At 38.2% G+C, this 19,917-nt stretch overlaps 1 protein-coding gene across 2 annotated transcripts in view; it reads right to left on the bottom strand.

The window, feature by feature from the left end:
- The window catches only part of fign (fidgetin), a 70,203-nt gene extending 50,374 nt beyond the window's left edge, over positions 1–19,829 (bottom strand). For both annotated transcript variants that reach the window (XM_008328711.3, XM_008328710.3), the window contains exons 1-2: positions 19,036–19,829; positions 18,574–18,680 (exon numbers count right to left, since the gene is read on the bottom strand). The gene's annotated coding sequence lies outside the window, so the exon portion shown is untranslated. The remainder of the gene's footprint in view (positions 1–18,573; positions 18,681–19,035) is intronic.
- Between the last annotated feature and the right edge of the window lie 88 nt (positions 19,830–19,917).

The raw sequence follows: 19,917 nt of genomic DNA, 5'->3' as shown, positions 1-19,917 counted from the left end.
GGGGAGGTCACAAAGAGCTTGGCCATAAAATGATTAAAACGATAGAACAACATGATGGGGGAAAAAAAAATCGAGGCAATGACAGAAATTGTGGGGAAAAAAATTCAACTTTCAATTCTTGATGTGATCATCCAAGGAATTTAACATGGAGCAGAAGTTAAAGAGGGGTGGTGGGGGGGGCATTCAGCGGTTTATCATATCATGACACAAAACTAGCATCTCTGTCAACACCTGCTGTTGTGTTGAATTCATTTGAGCCTGGACGAAATCACCGCAAGGACTTTCAACAGGTCACGTAGAGCGATTCAACTCATGTATTAAAGACTATATTTGTATGTGTATATAAATATATAGTATATATATACTGTTTATATGTCTATATATGTACAGATATATTTGTGTGTATATACTGTAAATATATAGTATATGTGTATATCTACTGTGCATTGAAAACAAACGTCCATTTTATGTTTATATATAAATATATGTGTATATTTTTATACAAGCAAATATTTAGATGACTTCTTATATGGTTTGAATATATGTACATATTGACACATAAACAAAAATACAACGTATATACATACATACGTTTCTATATAAATGTAAGTGGTTGGACTGTTGACGGGCAGTGGGGTGAATAAGGCAGTGGGGATTGTGGCTGCCACCTGGGATTAGGTACCTGAATCCAATTTTGAGGAGCACTGGGCTCCAGCGGCTCCAAAGTGTTTTCTTGAGAATTTCTTATGTTTCCCACTTGCTGATTATTTCCAGATTTTAGTTCTGCCTCAGCGGAGATGAGCTCCACACAGTTTCTCCAGTGGTGTTTAAGATGTAGCCTGACATTCCCCCGGCCAATGTTTCACTTTAACAGCACGTCCCACGGACAAATCAAATGTCATCAAACTGATAAAAGTGCAGCGATTACAATATATGTTACTGTATGAAATAGTTGACATTTATTTTCTCCACATACTGTTGTCTTTAAATCGTGTGAACGTCACTTCTTGTGTCTCTCTGCCTCGTTTGTGTCAGCATTGCTCTTACTGTTACTCATTACCCGCGCTTGTTCTTCCACTTCATTGCCCTGCAAATATGCCCCTTACCATGTAAGTATCCATACACTACATCCCATAACCAAAGGGGAAGAGGCAGAAACTGTAGTACAACCATGCAGTAAAAATGTTTTAAAAAAAGAAAGCACCGATGAATACATACACAGACAAAACAGCGACACCCACAAAGAGGAAACAGTTGGCCCACATCAGATTCCTCATTTGTACCAGAAAATGGCCAGAAACACAACTGTCCATGTAATGGTTACCATAGAAACTGCAGAAGCCAGTCCAGGATGCTCATTACAATTAACCCTCTTCCTCTTTTTTTCCATTCCGACTATCTTCGCTTGTGTAATCAGATGTAAACCTTTTGACCCAGTGCCTATTAGAATATATCATCTTGTATTTTTTTGTCTTTAGGGCCTTTGGTTCATTAGATCCATATAAAAGAAACAGAAACATTTGACTGTAGATTTCTCACAGCTCCTAATTGTTGCCTTAAAAAAAGAAAAATCTCCACCAGTCCTACAGCTTCATCCAGTGAGTTTCAAACAGATAAGTTCTTTGATCTGAATCAAAAGAAAATGTTGCCGCTTTAAAAGAGCGTCACATGACATTTCCTCATATAGATGATGAGAGAGAGACAGAGAGAGAGAGAGAGAGAGAGAGAGCGAAGCCAGCCAGATCCATCCATGGGAATTTTTTTTTTTTTTAGAAAATGTTCATTACAAGGTCTGATAATTAAAATATTGATTAATTAGCGTTGCGTTTGGTCCCATTCACACTTCGTCAAAGTGTGAGGCTCTAATTGGAGCGACTTCACGCCACAGTTTGACCCCGTCATCCTTTGTCACGTGTAATGAAAAAGAACATTTCCTTAACTGCCTTTTAAAATTTCTGACCTGTAAAAGTGGAACGGGGAGTTACAGTGGGTGAGAGGACTGGTTTGTCAGTGGAGTCATGGGAGGCTAATATCCATGAGTCCAGTTAAGTGCTTGTACAAACACAGCTGAAACATCTCTCTGGAGGGATCGGTCAGGGTTACTCTGTTTCAGCAAAGCTACATTCAACACCGGCCGTTAAGGCACGCTGGATAATTACATTCAATCTGAAACCATTTATGACTAAAATAATTTTTAGTTCATCAATTCAGTTGAATTAAAAAAAATTTTGTTTCAACCGTTCAACAACTTTCTTTCTTAGACCAAAGCTACCCATAAAAAAAAAGAAAAGAAAAGTTTTTCCTCTTTACGTAATCTGTGAAGCTACCCTTAAAAAAAAAAAAAAAGTTTTTCCTCTTTACGTAATCTGTCTGCAGCTATTACGATTATAAAATGGAGCCGGAAAAAAATCCCATTCTATATGAGGAAATGAAAGTGTCAGTGTGTTCTAGTACTGCACTCCGTAACTCCATATACCACAGTGGGAGTCAAGCTGGGTCTTAAAAATTAATGCAGCAGAACCAGAGACACAACCCGACCAGACACTGTGTGCTTGTTGTGCTGCAGAAATTCTAAATGAACGACAACAGAGAAGGAATTTAATCAGTCGAAATATGTTTGAAGGATTAAAAAATGATTGCAAAGTTTATGCAAGCCAAGGTGATTCAATTATGGTGCTATTGACTTTGAGGCATTTTTTTTTATCTTAAGTAAGATGCAACGTTTTGAGGTTTTTCTTTATTTCTCCACATTTTCCAGTCACTAATAAACACTGCTGTTATTTGTCCTTTAGTTCCACCTACATACAGATTTAGAAAAGTTGATTCGTCCCGATTAATCATGATTAATCGTGATAAATTTTGATTTGTCCCGATTAATCATGATTAGACAGTTGAGAGACAGTTAAAATTTGTGTGAATTTGTTTAGCAACTTAAACTATATTTCACGGTGTTATTTCTGTTGTATGCAGCGCTGGATGTGTTGCTATTGATTGTGCTGGTGCGAAAAGTCCTTTTTAAACAAGTTTAACACGCTGTAGGCTCCTGTGCCGACTTTGTGAGGAGTTTCGAAGAAGTCAGGAAGTCAGAAAATTGGTCGAGAAAAAAAGAGAGTCTGGCATGAAGGACACTGATATCGTCAAAGCTACGATGAAAACTTTCATCATTCACTGCTCTGGAAAAAAAGCAAGCTCATTCACACTTAACAAAGTGAGTACCGAAGAGATCGAACGCAGTTCTCCAAGGACCTCCCGTGAGGACTGCACATATAGAAAATACTGAAGTACTACAGGTAACATGTACTCATAACATCCTTGATACATATAAATACCCCGTCAAATCTCATGCTACGATGAAGTCTTGAATTTCAAGGTATTAAGGCTTATTACTCCGACATTGTTCAGTACAAAGAGCATCATTTTTTTTATCTCCTAAAAACATCATCAGAAAACACTCAAATCACAGCCCATTAATGAAAGGCTGGGGGAATTAAGTCTTTCATATTTTAATGAGACATGAGCAGTATTACACCGCCGCAGTTTGCTGCATCACAACCTATATCCATCCCACCTTTGTTGCATCCCCGCATTTGCATTTCAAAGGCGGCCCCCGGGAAGCCACTCTGCATATTTACATGTGATTAACAACTTTAAATGAACACATCAAAATCTGGAAACTGTCCATTACAGACCTGCGGAGAACCAGGCGACGCCACGACGTGAGATATAACAAAACACCAGGAATAAAGTGTGGATTAAAATGACCACCATGTGTTTATTATATATTTCTGCCTAAAACGTGTGAAAACATCGTGATAAATGAGAGGAGTGTGATTTGACGGGGAGAATATGTTTTGCTTCAAGGCCACAGCTTCACCACGGCTGCTGTGATTCCAAAGTTCTTCATTGGACAAAAACTGAATCCAAAGCAGTGCCTCGGTGAGTCTCACTGAAAAAGCTCGTCTCATTTCCGAGTGTCTTCCACCAAGACAGACTCATTCAAATTTCATGACCATCCCATAGTGGCCCCATTATTATGTATTTTTTACATTTCTAACCGTAATAGTGATTTAAAGGGAAGGTGAAAGACTGGTCAAATTAGCACATTGTTAAAAAAAATAAAAAAATCCCCCAATATTTGTACTGAGAGGCATAGAAACAGCAAGTTTCCGGAATTAAGGTGAAGTTTGATGACAGTTGGGGAAAAGGGTGAATAAAAATATATGTTGGACTCTTTGTTCTGCCCCTGCTCTCTCTATAAGGTGGAAGATATGAACTAACTATGTGATTATTAATTGGGCCCATTGTAATTTGAGGATTCTGTGCTGCATATTGTTGGCGGCTCTCCACGGGGTCTGTCTGTGCAGGAACGTGTCGAGGGGCTACCAGCCAGGATGCCTCAGCCATTTAGAGAGCAGCTTGCCACTCGCGCATCGGCATACCAATGAGTGGGGTTAAAAAGGCACAGCTCCTCTCAGAGACAGCACTCCTTCTCAGCTCGGCTCCAAAGGGTCTCCACGGACTAATTTCCAAAACCACCTCTTAATGTGGGCTTGTGTCAATCACCTGAACAGACAGCTTCATCCCCTGATGTGGAGTAGTCACAGTGTAGAGCGGAGAGCAGACCAGAAGAAAGCACTTTAATACCAGGTTTATTAGTGGGAATAACTTTGTTAGCGATCTATGTTACTGAGGACACTTTTTTTTTTCTCTAGCAGGGAGTATTTTGTAGATTTCCTGTCATATGTCAAGTTGAATTATTGGGAGTGTTTTGTAGACTTCCTGTCATATGTCAAGTTGAATTATTTCTAGTCAAAATTAAAACAATTGTAATATTTTTTGTACCTTTTTTTATATTTTTTGTATTATATATATATATTCAAATGACCATATTTTTGGGCTATTTAACTGATTAAATTTTAATTTGAATAATCATAAGGTGGCTGTAATTAATGTAATGATTGATTGTAATTAATCACAAATAATTGAAGATGTCTAAATGTGACACAGAACTCAAATACTACTTCTAGAATGGGTGAATTTCAGTCATTACTGTTCATCTCATCAGTGGCTTGTCAGCCGTGGACTCACTGACTGCCCTGCCATCACCAGAGCTGGTCTGATGGAAGGTTCTGGAATTTCCTTTTTCATCATTATTTTCCTTAAACTAGTAAATATTGGTTTTATTGTCGCCCTTGTTGTTGCTGTTTCTACTGAAATTTGCCCCATCAAAGCCTGCCCATCTGATGGTATACATTTAAAGGCCACGTACGTAACAAAGAAAAGTGTCGAGAGAAACCAGACAAACCTTCAGTGAAGTAGTTAAAGGTCTGTTGTAGCCGTGCGGCCGAAAAAACAGACACACTGTCACTTATTTTTGATCCACAAAGAACTACTTCACTTTACTCCTAATCATAACATATTTCACACTCCCCCCGAAACCCTTTGGCACCTCGAAAAGCCGAAACACCGACAAACCATTCCTCATGCTCGGTTTTTTGCCTCTTGCGTTACCATCCAAGATGACATATGGCACGAGGAATGATGAGAAAACTGTGGGGAGGCTTCCAGTAGATTGATTCTCCAATCGCTTCATTCTGTTCTAGTTAGTCTTTTATTGACTACAAAGGTAGAGGCGTCGCGAAGCGGAGGGTAGGAGGGAGGAGTGAACCGGCCTGCCCTGTTTAATCCACCGGGGGCATTGAAGGAGGGTGATCACTTCTTCAGAGCACAAAAGCCTACAAGGAAATCAGTGCAGTCTATGAGATCCCAAAGAAGAGATGCCCCCGGTTTGGGCTTCAGGCCTCTAACAAGACTAAGGCCATCCTGTACAACAACAGTCCAAAGCTCCAGAGAAAAAGAAACATTCCTTACGGTCAAATACGACGGCCATAGAACAACAAGAAAATAAGATTCAGACGACTACAATATTTTACTACTGAAACAATAGAAACAGTTTGTGGAACGTGAATGCTCTCTAGTTGTTACGGGGGGAAATTCATACTTTCACATTTACATTTTCAATTGAATAAATCTGAAACATACCATGCAAAATTAATACAACATTTAAACATAAACATCTTTATAAACATGTATAAACATCTCTCCTGTGTGGTGGAGGCTAATAGGGAGGGCTATATTCTAGTGGTGGTCATCATGGTGGTACTCATGGAGAACTCAAGGATTTCTCAGGTGGTACAGAGGATAAAAACTTTGAGAACCACTGAATTGGAATATTTTCCCTTTATTTCCACAGTTAGTTTAGTTTAAAGGTGTCCCTAATAAACCTTCTGCCGAGGTTCACAAAGCAGGAGATATAATTTATGTGGCTTTATGTTTTACTGCACGGAAGTTATACAAAGGCGTCAGATGTGTTTGGAATTTAAAAAGAAAAAACAGTGAAAGGACATTCAGCTACATAATCAGCGGTCTGCTTTTTTTTTTCCCTGTGACTTTGACATCTTTATTTCAAAAGCATTGATTGCACCTAATGATTTGCATTAATAGGCAGAATGTTAACATAACTGCAGATGGCAATTTAACTCCTACTTTATGTAAATCCTCTGAAATTATAGCTGTGCTTCAGTTGTGACACCGTGTCCAGCCTTTCTGTCTGGTTCTGATGTCTGGATGATCAGTGACACAAAAAAAAAAAAAAATTACAAAATAAAAACACCTCACTGTAGTCCGTGAACTTATCGGATCTCAACACAATCAAAAAGTTCTATTTCAGGACCATTTTTTACATAAAGATGATTTCTTTTTTTTTTTTTTTTTGCTAAATTCTTTTGAGTCTGAGTGAAAATAATGAAGGGAAACTATGACTCTTGGTCAACGTAAAAATGTCATTAGCGTTATTATTCAGTAACCACGGTGGTCTTGAATTTATATCATACACACTTCATGTGTTGAATCCTGATTACATGAATTTCCATTTCCTCAACATCAGGGCACTAAAGAGCAGCGGGGTGGGGGAGGGGCAATAAAATAACTAAGTGCTTTTCTTTGTGTGCTACACTAATATGTGTCATTGTTAGTCTTAATTATCTGAAGGAGGAACAGACCACTCTGTTACTGACAAAATGCATTACAGCCGCACAGTATTAAAATATATGGTGTAAGCAATCCCTATATTTGACAGCTCAGTTTAAATCTAAAGCATTTCCTTCATCATTTTCCATTTTTACATATTCAAAGATCAGGTGAAATGGCTGTTAAATTTAGGAAACAACACGTGGATGATGAAACTGTTAAAAAAAAGCAAAATTACTACAAGTGGCCACAAGAGATTTGACTAAAAATATAAAAGTTAAAAAAATATCAGGACTGTTGTTTTGTTGTTTAATTAAATCTTTATAATGTTAATTAAAAGCTTTTTTTTTATTTTCTGTGATCTTGATTTGATAAACTCAGAATACCCAATATGATTTTAATGTATTAATTAATTGGAGAATGTCAGAATAAAATATAATACGAAATAATGCGTTGATACAAATTATAATAGAGAATAATATATTTTATGTCATATAAAATATAGTTAGTTTCAGGATGTTAATTTTAAATGATTAATTACAGACAAAGTAGTCTTTTACACAGTCTCTTTACAAATTCTCCAACACACTGGTATCCCTGCTGCACACACTCCACTCCAGAAGGTGGCAGTAATGCACCTGAGGTTAGTTTGCAAGTCCTAAGAAAACCCACAGGATCCATTGAGTGAAGATAGCACATCGGAAAGATCAACAGACTTCTGCGTCACCTCAAGTGTACGATGTGTTAGCGTGAACTCGTACATTGGAGTTAATGCTAGTTGCGACAGTGAAGCTAGCCCACAATAGACAGACAGATGAGAGGGTGAAGAGCCAGAAAAGTCTTAAAATCTGAATGTGTTTAAGTTTTATTTGAGTCATCTGAAACGTTACAAATAAGTCTCTAATGACTAATAAGGATTAATATTTTAATCACAAACCAGTTCTTAAATTGAAAATAAAATGTAACCAAAATATTTAGGAAAATGTCTCTGACTTTTGTGTCCACTAAATGCACACGCTTTCACTGGGCTGTAGTTATCTTAAAAAATAGCAATTGAGTGTGGTTTAACGTTAGCAGTGTGTTTTGTTTTTGTTTTGTTTTTTCATTGGAGCTTTCACTAGGCTGTAGTTATCTTAAAAAATAGCAATATAATGACAATAAAAAGCAAAAAAAAAAAAAAAACAAGTCTAAAAACAAACACATCCCTACATCATATATGATGTAAAGCTTGCGTATACGTTTCCTGTATGACAGCTGGGAAACTGTGCATTAGCCGAGGCTTGTTACAGGGTGTTGAGAAGAATGAGAAACACAGCAGTAAAAGGGGGAATACTCCTCTCCCCATGTGCAGCCATACGCAGCTCCCATCACAGCAGCAGAGAGAACATACTTTTCTATTTATGTTTACTGACAGGAGCAGAACACTGGGAAAAAAGGAAAAAAAAATACATGGTGCTGTCAACATATTTTCTTTTTTCCCCCCATGTATTTACATTGGAACGCACAAGGGATTCAGTGTACGACACAAATCCACTCCTGAGTATTTACCAGTACTGACGTTGTAATTAATTTTAATTCTATATGCAAACATCATGTTATTTTGGGTCTAATACTGACATGTTTATGGCAACTTAATACTGATATATTTTATTTATTCAATTCGATTTTATCTGATGTCTGTCTGAATGCAGACAATTGTATATTTTGATTCAGGAAATAAAGACGGTGGATTTTGGGGTTTTTTCACAGCAGAAACTGAATCTCTATATAAATATAACCTTTTCTTGCAAACAGTGACCACAGCTGTGATGTTTACAGGGATACAAAGTGACACACCGACAGCAGCAGCAGAGGCAGGACTGGACTCAGACACAGCGTGTTATGTATTAGATTATGTAATTAAATAAGCTGACCTTATGCACGGTCAGCTGGAATTTTCCATGGCCTCACAGAAACTGCGCTTCTTCAGTTTGTCTTTAACGGATTTGGCTGCGAGGAGGAAGAGGAGAATTTCACCCAGCAAGCAAACATGCTTACTTTATATGATGGATAAAAGAAAGGAAAATTACCGTTAATGGAAAAAAAAAAATCGGCATGTTCATTGTTTACTTCCACTCAATTGATAAACAACAACAACACTAATGGTTCCCAAAGATTTAAATTATTTCGCCTTGCTGTGTCTCCCATGCAATAGCTCCCTGTACCAATTGTGGGGCCCGTCCCTCATTTTGGGCACCAAGGGCCTAAAAATGTAATTATTTCACCTTGCTGTGTCCCCTGTGTCCCCTGTGTCCCCTCTCTGTACCAATTGTGGGGCCCTTCCCTCATTTTGGGCACCGAGGGCCTTTTTTTTTTTTTTCGGCTTTATATCCATAATCATGTTTTGCCGTCAAATCGTAATGTTTGGGTCTAAAGCACCCTTTTTGGACAGATGATTTTTCTAGAGTTTGTGCCGTGGATGATGTCACAGAGCAGGAAACAGAGTAGGGAAATAACAGGTCTGTCCAAGAGTCACTTCAGCATCGTTGCCAGTTGGAACTGGAGCTGACAATTATGTACGTGACCGATGAAAAGTCATTTTAACTATTAATGAATACTGATGGCACCTCAGTGCACACGAGACAAGGGCTACATGTCGGCTGACCACCGCTGCACTGATACAGTAGCTAACGACGTCGACAGGACTTGTCATATTTCAAGATTTAACTGAGTAAAAAAAAAAATTAAAATAAATTACAGACAATACGCAGATGATTGGAAAACTGAGATTACAAAGAAGAGAAGTGGACGTAGACTGGAAGACTTCTGGAAGGAACGGAATTTGGAAATCAAGCTCTTATTGGTCGGTACTGTTTTCAAATATTATAATGTGTCCTGATTGACCTCATGCTTAATCTTTAATTTTATTCAGATTATAGTGAGTTTATAAACCATGTGTAATTAATTCAACAATATCTACTTACAATGTAAATAATATAAATACCCTGAATGTCTTTGGTTTTATTTACTAAATATTTGATCGTAAAAATCCGACTCATTATCGCCGACAATCAAATTAATTTTATTCTAATGATCAGAGCCATTTCCCAACATGTGAATTCTAAAACTGTAATTAAACGTTCATTTCCATGTGGGACACACAGTAAAGCTCGGGCGGAGAATTCACTTTCACCTCGTAAATCCTTATTGCTACGTGTCAGTCTTTGGAGAAATATGAGGGCAATTACTCTCCCCACCGTGTGAGTGTAGCACCTCTGCAAACCATTACACATAAATATGTTGTGATCCCTGTGTTCAACAATCCGCTATGGACAAAGATGCATTCCTTTCCTTTTAGTGTGCCTGTGTCACGTCTGAGGTCACGGTCATTTCGTCCATATCCCATTTCTTGGTGTATCTTTAGCAAGTCAGGCAAACTGTGCGCTGCGGCTGTGGCTCAGGTCTTTCTCTGTTGTTGGTATATGTGGGTCAAAGAGGAGCCTTTTGAAAACAGAAAGATAGGAACTTAAATGAAAGGGGTTTACAAAGCTGCAACGATTCTCTTTAATGTCTGACCAGAGCAAACGGATATTCAGTGGGAACACCCTAAGTGCAAATATTGCTACACCACTTTTGTAACCGTTCTACGCCAACAAGCATCTGGAAGGCAGTACAAGGAAGAGATTCAATTAACTTTTGTTATAATAAGGGGCAAAGACTGGGATTTAGAGCCGCACAACTCAGGTCCATGGGTGTGATTGACATGAGCCTTCATTCAACCTTAGCATGAAAGGAAGCGCGAGGTAAACAAACAGAAAACACTCTGTGTATTAAATTGTCCAAAAAAAGAAAAAAACTTGTATTTTGAAATTTTTAAAGTAACATAAAATGCTGCATCCACACAAACATTTCTATCTATTGGATCAGTGTATGCAGCGCGTCATGTGGATGAATTGAATAAGTCTGCGAGTTTCTGTGTAAAATCTAGGAGTTGAAGGACGAACAGTTTTTTTATACCAGGCCTCCACATGAGGAGACAGAAACACTGGTCAACGATGGAGACGCTGAGGACATTGCAGGAATTTTTTTTTTTTTCTTTCTCAAATTTTATCTTTTGTGCTATTCACACTTAAAAACTCACAACTGCAAGACACATTTTAGATTTTAAGTTGGTCTTCTTTTAAAAGCAATAAAAGCTAAATTATGTTATCACTCAGGCGCCACTTCAACCTGGAGGGTCAAGGAAAAAGGAGAGGAGTAAAAAAAAGTTTGATTTTAAACTTTGAAACTTAACAAACCCAAATTTGTTATGTTGAACATTAAAAAAATGTTACTGCATGAAGCCTCTTCACCTGTTCCGTCCCAAATATTTAGGTTTCAGCAACATATACAGTAGGTTTCGGCTCTTACTGTGCTTTACTTTACTGTCATGTTCTGGAGTTTGTCATGATGTTTGTGCAGCCAGCTACAAAAACCTCACACATTATTCACTCATGACTTATAATGTAGCCTGTCAACATCTGTGGCTTCAGCTCGGGTGATCGGATTGGTCGACCTGAGTGTGAGTGTGTGTGTGTGTGGTGAACACATCACAGTGAGTTTCACCCGAGTTAATCCTGAGGGTTGTTGGTGATGCGTGTTTGTGTGAGAGTCACTGCTCTGTGGTGCTCAGGTGTCACGGGGGACAGTGTGTGTCCTAACAGGCATTGACCAGCATTAGGTGACTGATTAGTCAGCAAAGTCTTAGCAGAGCTGCAGAGTTACAGACTCGATACTGTGTTGTGCAGCAGGCAGCACGGTGATAAAGTTGTGTAACTACTCCACTCTACTTTACTGTCATGACTTCATTGACTCCAGTCCAAAAGACATGGCAAGAGTTATGGCTAATATAGAACGTATAGGTATATAATTTAAAAAATAGAATAAATATTTTGTTGTACTTTTATAAACCTTCCTTGCACTAAAATATTTTTGATAATTTAATCATTGTTAAAACAACTTGATTATTTTTACAAATTCAAACTGACAAGTTGCATGAATTAATTTCTCCCAAATACTAATAAGCATAAAACGTAGATCCTCCAATGTTATTATTAATAATTATTATTTAAATTATTGGATTAATTCAGAATTCAAAATATATTTTTCCTTACATTTTTGGTTGATTTTGTTTATTAAAATGTCTTCTTAAACATTTGTATAAAATTTCCCTCCAGTCTTGTCTCGGGCTGTTAGACGTTTATTTCAATACAACTGTAAATTCATTTGATTCATGTATTTGTGTGTTTGTAGATGCTTTCTGCCCTCTTGTGGCGGTAAGGGGGGGGGGTGGGGGGGGGTTCGATGCACGTAAATTAAAGTTTGCATTAAAGAGAAAGAACAACTCGGCGCTGATACAATATTTCCCTTATGAATTATACCCATCAGTTCCATGTAAAGTCTCGCCCTGGTGGAGGAGTGTTGGATCTATATGTTATGTTTTGCTAAATGTGTAGTGCGCCACCTTGACATGTGAAATTAAAACAAAAGCGTTTATTAAAGATGCAGTACTCTAGGAATAGATTAGCATAATTTAGAGTAGAGAACATGATACAGAAGCACTCATTCTCCCTGACTCTGAGCCAGATTAGACAGAGAGTGAATGTGTTCACAAAAGGTCAACGCAATATTGAATTTTTTCAAATACTCTTCAAAATACCTCCTGGCATTGCAAATATTTTTGACCACCACGTAATACTTTAGGGAAGGATAAATCCCCACTACTACATGCACCCCCCCATCTTTCACAGTCTTGGTGTACACACACACACACGCTCAGAGTAGAATTTCCTGCCAATCTGCACGGAGAAATAACGCTCTGGGTTATTCATCGATTGACCATTCAAATCCCAGTATATGTTGCAGTGGTTCTCTTCCACTCTGTTCCTCCGAAATGGAGTATTTCCTAAAATCTACCACGAGGTTTTGGGGGCTCTGTTCAGGAGTCACTTACACACTATGATAATGAGAGAAAAAAAAATGAAGGTGAAAAAGTGAATTTATATAATACAGGAATACAGATGTGTATCGTTTGAACAGAAGCCTACACATGCATCTGTGCCTGTTTCTCACTTCAACTAGAAAAAAAGTCATAGGTTTCATATTCAAGGTTAAGAAAAGAGTTAAGTTCTCTTTTTTTAAATATATAACAAATAACGAAGAAACTTCTTTAAATAATCTTAACACAGAATACCAGAACCAACACTTTAGGTTGGGTTTCAATAGATAGAATTGGAAGGCAGTGTTATATGTGTGGCAGGGTTGTGTGGGAAACTGATTGACATGCGGTGTGTAGGTGTGAACTCAATCCAGACCACAGCGAGGACAACGAGCAGGAAAAAAGGTCTTTAAACTGACACTGTCGCCACATGAGACGGTATGAATGAAACTAAGAATACGTTCAATTCAGTCAGGCACGTCCTTGGGCACATGCGCTCCTATATGCAGACGACGCTGCCTTTGTGGCCCAGACTGAGCAAGAACTCTGCCTCTGAATGGGTCCAAATAAGACCCTAAAATGTTATATAAATATGTTGCCATCCTGTCAGTCATGGAAACATTTTTGTACATCAGCTCCACCATTATCAGAACAGCATGGAATGCTCTGAGTTTAAGGGATGACAGTCAGTCCAAAATGAACTCCAATTCCAAATATGTTGCCATCCTGTCAGTCATGGAAACATTTTTGTACATCAGCTCCACCATTATCAGAACAGCATGGAACACAAAAAAAACGACCATTCAACTATCACTGTTGGGCAGCTGCTCATCAGGACCAATAGCCAACAACTCAACAAGTTAAGAGGGCACAATTACGGAGCCTGCGATCCGTCAGTCCTAATCTTTGTGTCCTACAAAGGAGCAACACCTGAATGCTTTTCCTCTTCGTTGCCAACACAGCTGTTTTGGAACGCACCGGCTCAGCTGACATGTTCACCATCCCGCGGATCAGACGACTCAGATGGGCCGGTCTGGTTCTCCTCATGGGGGATGAGGAGAGCATTCCTCAGGCCTTAACTACACAGAGAACTGGCACAAGGATTCCCGCCTGTTGGGCACCCTCATCTTTGTTACAAAGATGTACTCAAACGGGACTTGAAGTCATTCGGCATTGACCCCGACACCTGGTAGGAGCTGGCTGAGGATGGAGGGGGTTGGCATTCAGCCATCACTAGGGGCAGAGGTCTTTCTTCGAAATTACACATTGCAAAATGCAATGAAAAAACATGCAGCAGCGGCAGGGGGTCGAATGAATCAACGTCCACGAAGAAACCAGCCTATGATGAAATTAAATTAAATAACATTTTATACTGTATATTAATGCATAGTTAACAAAGCCTGGTGACCAGAAAGTGAGCAGAGCTTTAACACCACTGAGAATGAACTGAGAAGAGACGTGTTTTAGATGTTTTGATCAGAATGTAACAGAACAAATCTTACTGCCACCATTTTTGTCCTTAATGTTAAAATGCCTCCAAACAAACATCAGCAGTAACAGTATCGGGTGACTGGATTGGTGGGTTTTAAAGTATGAATATTTAAATGTAGTACCAGGCCCCATCTGTGTATTCCTACCTTTAACTTTTGAAAGAAACAGACCGACGACAGCAAACCCATCGTGTTGTTCTGAACTCTCCTGTTTGAATGATACCAAGCAAAGGCTCGGCAGCGTGAGATTCTGGACCTACTTTTGTCGAGCACAATTATTTTCGCCCCAAGTGCTGCACTGTCAAACATCTCAGCTTTACTTTAGTATTTATGCCTCTCTACCTCCACAGTCCAAAATGTTTTCCTGGCCAAGACCCCCTCCGAGTTCTTACCCCTGTTGTTTCCTTTTCTTTTCACCTAAAACATCAGTGCATCAGGACCAGAAGCTGTGGTTTACGTCTCTGTGCTGTCCATAGCTCACTGCCTGCCTTCCACTGAGAGCCACTGCCTGCTGAGCGGCAGCCCGTTTGCTAAAGCCAAGTGATTGTGGGAGAAGTGAGCAGGTTTTACATGGAGGACTGCCCTAATGTGGGTCAGTTTGTGGGCAGCCACACAGGGCGCCGCACTTCAAATTTACTGTTTGTTCATCGGTGCAATTGGCCAAACCCGGTGCCGTCTCTGTCTCCCCTGTCTACTTCACTGACACCCATGTAGAGATGGAAAAAAATACACATGAACACAGCTATACCAGTTATAGAAAAGTTGGTATTCTTTACAAAAACTAAATAAATCACATATTTACAGCTAACTGCTAACTATTTTATTATACGACAAAAATGTGTTTTCGTTGGGCAACCTAATCCTGTGCTTAAACATAATACTGTATATTTATAAATAAATAATATTTCTTTTGGCATATAATACACCACATATTGATTTTATCAAGTAAGAGTTTGAAGAACAATTTTGCTTTCTGAGCCAGTTAAACGTAATAAGAAATAAAGATGGTAAATATAAATATATAAATGTATATAAAGTACTCTATAAATTATATTTTTTGTTATGATGTTAAGATTTTAAGTATTAACTTTCATTGCACCTGAACTCTGGTTTGTATTTCTGCCACAAACGTGGGTTCAAACTTGAATGATACATTTTCCGTGATACATCAGGACATGTTTTGTGTCATAAACACTTGGCCTGCTGCGATGTTTGTCTGAGCGGAGGGAGCATGCCTTTCAGAGGGGGATTAGAAAGGGGACGTGGCCTCTATCGGCTCCCTCGGAGCAGAGCCGGTCTCCCCATGTTAATTTCTCAAGGTCATACGGAATATCTGCCATGTTCCAGCTTTAAAGGTAGACTGAAAACACGCAGGGAAGAACCCTCCTGAATGGAAGGAGACAACTTCATACCAATACTGTCATCTACTTGCTGGGATTTGAGTGGTAATGTACAAGATGGTCAACAGTTATTTTACTGTTAGTGCACTGTCAAAGTCTAGTTGAGCTGCAGTAGATGTGGTTTATAAAACGCAACATAAACACAGGAATGAATCAAACATTGTTCCCTTGTCCGTGTAAAGACTTAATGACTGACAGAGTCCAGTGAGAGTCACTGCCAGTAATTGATTGTTAAAACCTGAAATTGCAAAACACTTCTATTATTGGATTGGAGTGCGTGTGTTATCTGTGTAATTAGGAAAGCTCGGCATTAAGTGTTTGCCAGTTTGAAGACCACTAAGAGAGATATGAGGGGTTAGAAAATAGACCTGCTAAAGAGCAAGCGCTATCTGGACAATTATCTGAGACAAGGTGCATTATTATATATTTATATTATACTCAGTCCATCCACTGGAGGGGGAAAAACCCTCTTTCACACACTGACACTGTCAGGTTCTCTAATAAATATCCAGAATAATGCCAGAGTAGGAAGTTATTCATATGGCAGCAGTTGATTATGGGTCTTTTTTTTTTGTTGTTTATTAAACTATTTAATAAACACGTTATTTACATAAGACCCTCGTCGTTTTTAGTGAGCTCTTAAAATTTGCTAATAGTTGTTGAAGATGACAGTATCCTAATAACTCAGGGTGTAGTGATGACGTGACCACTTTTTGGAGTCGTTTCATTACTACTACAGACTGTAAATAAGTCAATAAAATATAGGACAATTTAGGACAAATGTTTCTAAAATATGAAATGCAAACATTATCACCTTCTAATCGATCTGTTATGAATAAGAACAATTATTAGGTTTTAATAAGTTGTTAAAATATAATTTAACAAAATAAGAATAATAATTGTCTGCTGCATTAAAAAAAAAATTCTCCCACACAGCTAGGCTGCGGGCCTGGCATGAACATATATTTGAAAGTCATTATTGATCATCATAATTGTTATTCTCTGATTATCTCTTCAGCAGCCTCCTCAGTCTGCAGTAGGTAAAGGCAGAAGCTTCTCCATCTCTTTTGGCTTTAGACACAGATGAATGCAGAAAAAAAATGAAGCAGTTTCAGAACACAATCTTCACTGCAGTGAGTGCCCTCATAAAACCTCACCAAACTGTCCCACGAACCCACAGCAAGGGCGAGCTAATGCCCTTCAGTGTTCCTCCAGCAGGGCAAAAACCAAGATCTGGACGTTATTGAAGGTAATGAGTAATTGGCCAAAGACGACGGAGGGGAGATAATAGAAAGAAGACTGTGGGAATAAAACAGGAGAAGCGTTTCGCAAATGGATGAAGCCGGTGGTGTTCAAGTACAGAACCTGTACCAGAAGTCATAAGAGTAAAAGTGCAGGCGGGAGTAGATCCAGCAGAGTGGTGTGAAATGTTGCAAACAGCAGTGATTGTCCATGAGGGCCAAGACAGAGCAGAGAGAGGCTTTCTTTACTGCCAGAGATGCTGTATCCACAGGCCGTTTGGGTTGGAGAGAGCTGGATGAATTCATTAAAGGAAGCGCAGTCTCTCCCAGCTGCCATCTCTCCCCCTGCAGCCAGACGCCGATCAATGGCAGGAATACATCCAAAACAACATTTAGCACAAGACCTCGGAAGCAGGGGTGCATTTAAGACTTCGCTGTGTGCGCACACACACATCTTTGGACGAGGGAGCTGTTTCAGAATGTGCTATTGAAGTGGAGCAGGGGAGGTGTACGCGGCCAATGTGTTTGAATCAAAACAGAGAAAATTGTTTAACAGAAACCTCAAGACGAGATACTTGGTTTAGTTACACTCTCCTTTTTGTGTGACCAGGGAAAATATCTCTGTAATCCATATAATATGATATATAAAAACGTGATTTCTGCACATGTATGTTCGACTTATGGAATAGTTTTATATAAACAATAACGTCTAGAAGCACAGATGAAATTAAACAAACAAAATCAAATGGCTTTTTATTTTAGCTTAGTCTTTTAGTTTTTGCGTAAATAAACACAATCTTTCAATTTTCTAATATATATATGCATTTTGTTTTTACTTAATTTTTTTGTATTAATCAGGGGAGATTAAAAAACATTGACGTGTAGTTTAAAGACAAGCCGATGACAAAGGCTTCTATTACCACCTAGTGGTTATAAATGTGAATGACAACATCCTTAGTTTCTTCTTCAACTAAAGCAGTTTTTTATATAATAGAATTATAATTCATTTTTGATTAAAAAACGTATTCAAATTATCTAGCTTTATTAAAAAAGTTATGAGATATAAGAATATGTAAAACCAAAACAAATGACTCCACGGTGCCAGTAATTAGTAGTCTTTAAAAACAGGTTCTGAAATAAAACTATATAAAAATAAATAAATAACGATATGGTCATATAACAGGCATTTGGCTCGTTCAGCAACACAGCATTTGGGAGAAGTAAGAAATAAACAAGCTGAAGTATAGTTCTTGCAAAAATAATGAGAAGTGACGTCAAAGATGCAAACAAATGCACATAAACACCCAAACAGTGTGTAGTTTACTGTACCATTCACGTCAATTAACCTTCTAAACTAAACTTGTAACTACTTTTGAAGTACTGTATTTTGAAAAAAGTCACGTAGCAGCGTCACGACCTAAATAATACGCACATGTTCAGACACATGTCAAACTCACCCCAACATGCCGTAGTCATCGGTGAAGAATCATTACACAATCCCCATCTGGTATGTATCTTCCTTCGCTCACCACGCTGCTGCCACCATGACGTACTGTTGCCAAGCCTTGTGAGAGACACGAGTAATCAAGTCACGTTAACGTCAGGCTTAAAACCACCTGTAGCCTACTGCACCTGTGACATGTCGATTCACCGAGTAAAGTCTTAATACTTCAATAAATTTATTTAAAATTAAATACAGTTCTTTAAAGGTATTTTACGTTTGTTGCAACTACACAGGAGTTTTACTCTTAATTGTGGCCTTTTAAACAGACTGAACCTTTTATGGTTATGTAATTTGCATATAAACAAACTGTCTCTGTCTGCCGACATATATTATTTGTTTACATTTTTAAAAAATGTATAATTTGGTCGAATTTACTATTTTATGAAATTGTTCCTTTGCACATTTCACAACAAACCTTTGCATCTTGAATCGACAGAGAGGCGTGGACATGGCGGAACAGGAAGTTGTGATCCAAAACACAAAACCGGAAATAAAAAAGATACAGAAGGAAGGGCAAATTTTCTTCGATTTTTTACTTTGTCCAGTCATATTACAAAATAAATCTACTAACATAATATTTTCTAAATTAAATATCAATTTCCCGACCGTGTTTATCATCGCTATCACACCAAATTCCTATCTTTAAATTACACTGCTGGTTGTAAGTGTTTCCATTTCTTTAAAAGGACCAGCAGATGGTAGTAAATCCATAGAAAACTTGTTAAGGTAAACGTGATTAGCTTAGCCAAGCTATGGAGGACACTGTTTAATAATAAAACCTTGCAACTAGTGAGCAACTACTTTTTTTGTCAAGAAATGGGTTTGCCACTGGTTTTATAGCCTATTATAAACGGTTCGTTTTTTAAAAAGGTAAGAATTGTTCCTTTCTCACATTAAGAGTCATGCCCAACATGACACAAAGTGTGGACGTCTATTTTTGACCATTAAATAAATCCTCATCAATATATGTCAAAGCAGGTCAATGCTACGAGAATGAAACCAATAAACACACAAAAAAAGAATTACTACTTGACCCAAACATTACAAACAGATGATTTATATATAAAACTATGCAGTCCATGACATTATTTAACTTTTCCTGCTTGAAAATAAAATTGATGATGGTCATGTCAAGCAAATCAGTGATTTTAGATCCAATGTTCAAAAGATTCATTTTTTAAAATCTGTTGCTGTATTTTCACTGCAGTGGTAAATATATCACTGTACAACAACCCAACTCTCACAAAACTCTTTGGACAGTTAAAAAAAAAAAAAAAAAAATCTGTTTTTCCAAGTA

This window comes from Cynoglossus semilaevis, chromosome 16, assembly GCF_000523025.1.
Source record: "Cynoglossus semilaevis isolate Cse_v1.0 chromosome 16, Cse_v1.0, whole genome shotgun sequence".
Classification (NCBI taxonomy): Eukaryota; Metazoa; Chordata; class Actinopteri; order Pleuronectiformes; family Cynoglossidae; genus Cynoglossus; species Cynoglossus semilaevis.
Note: the sequence above shows the minus strand (reverse complement) of the source record. Positions and strands in the feature narration are given on the sequence as shown.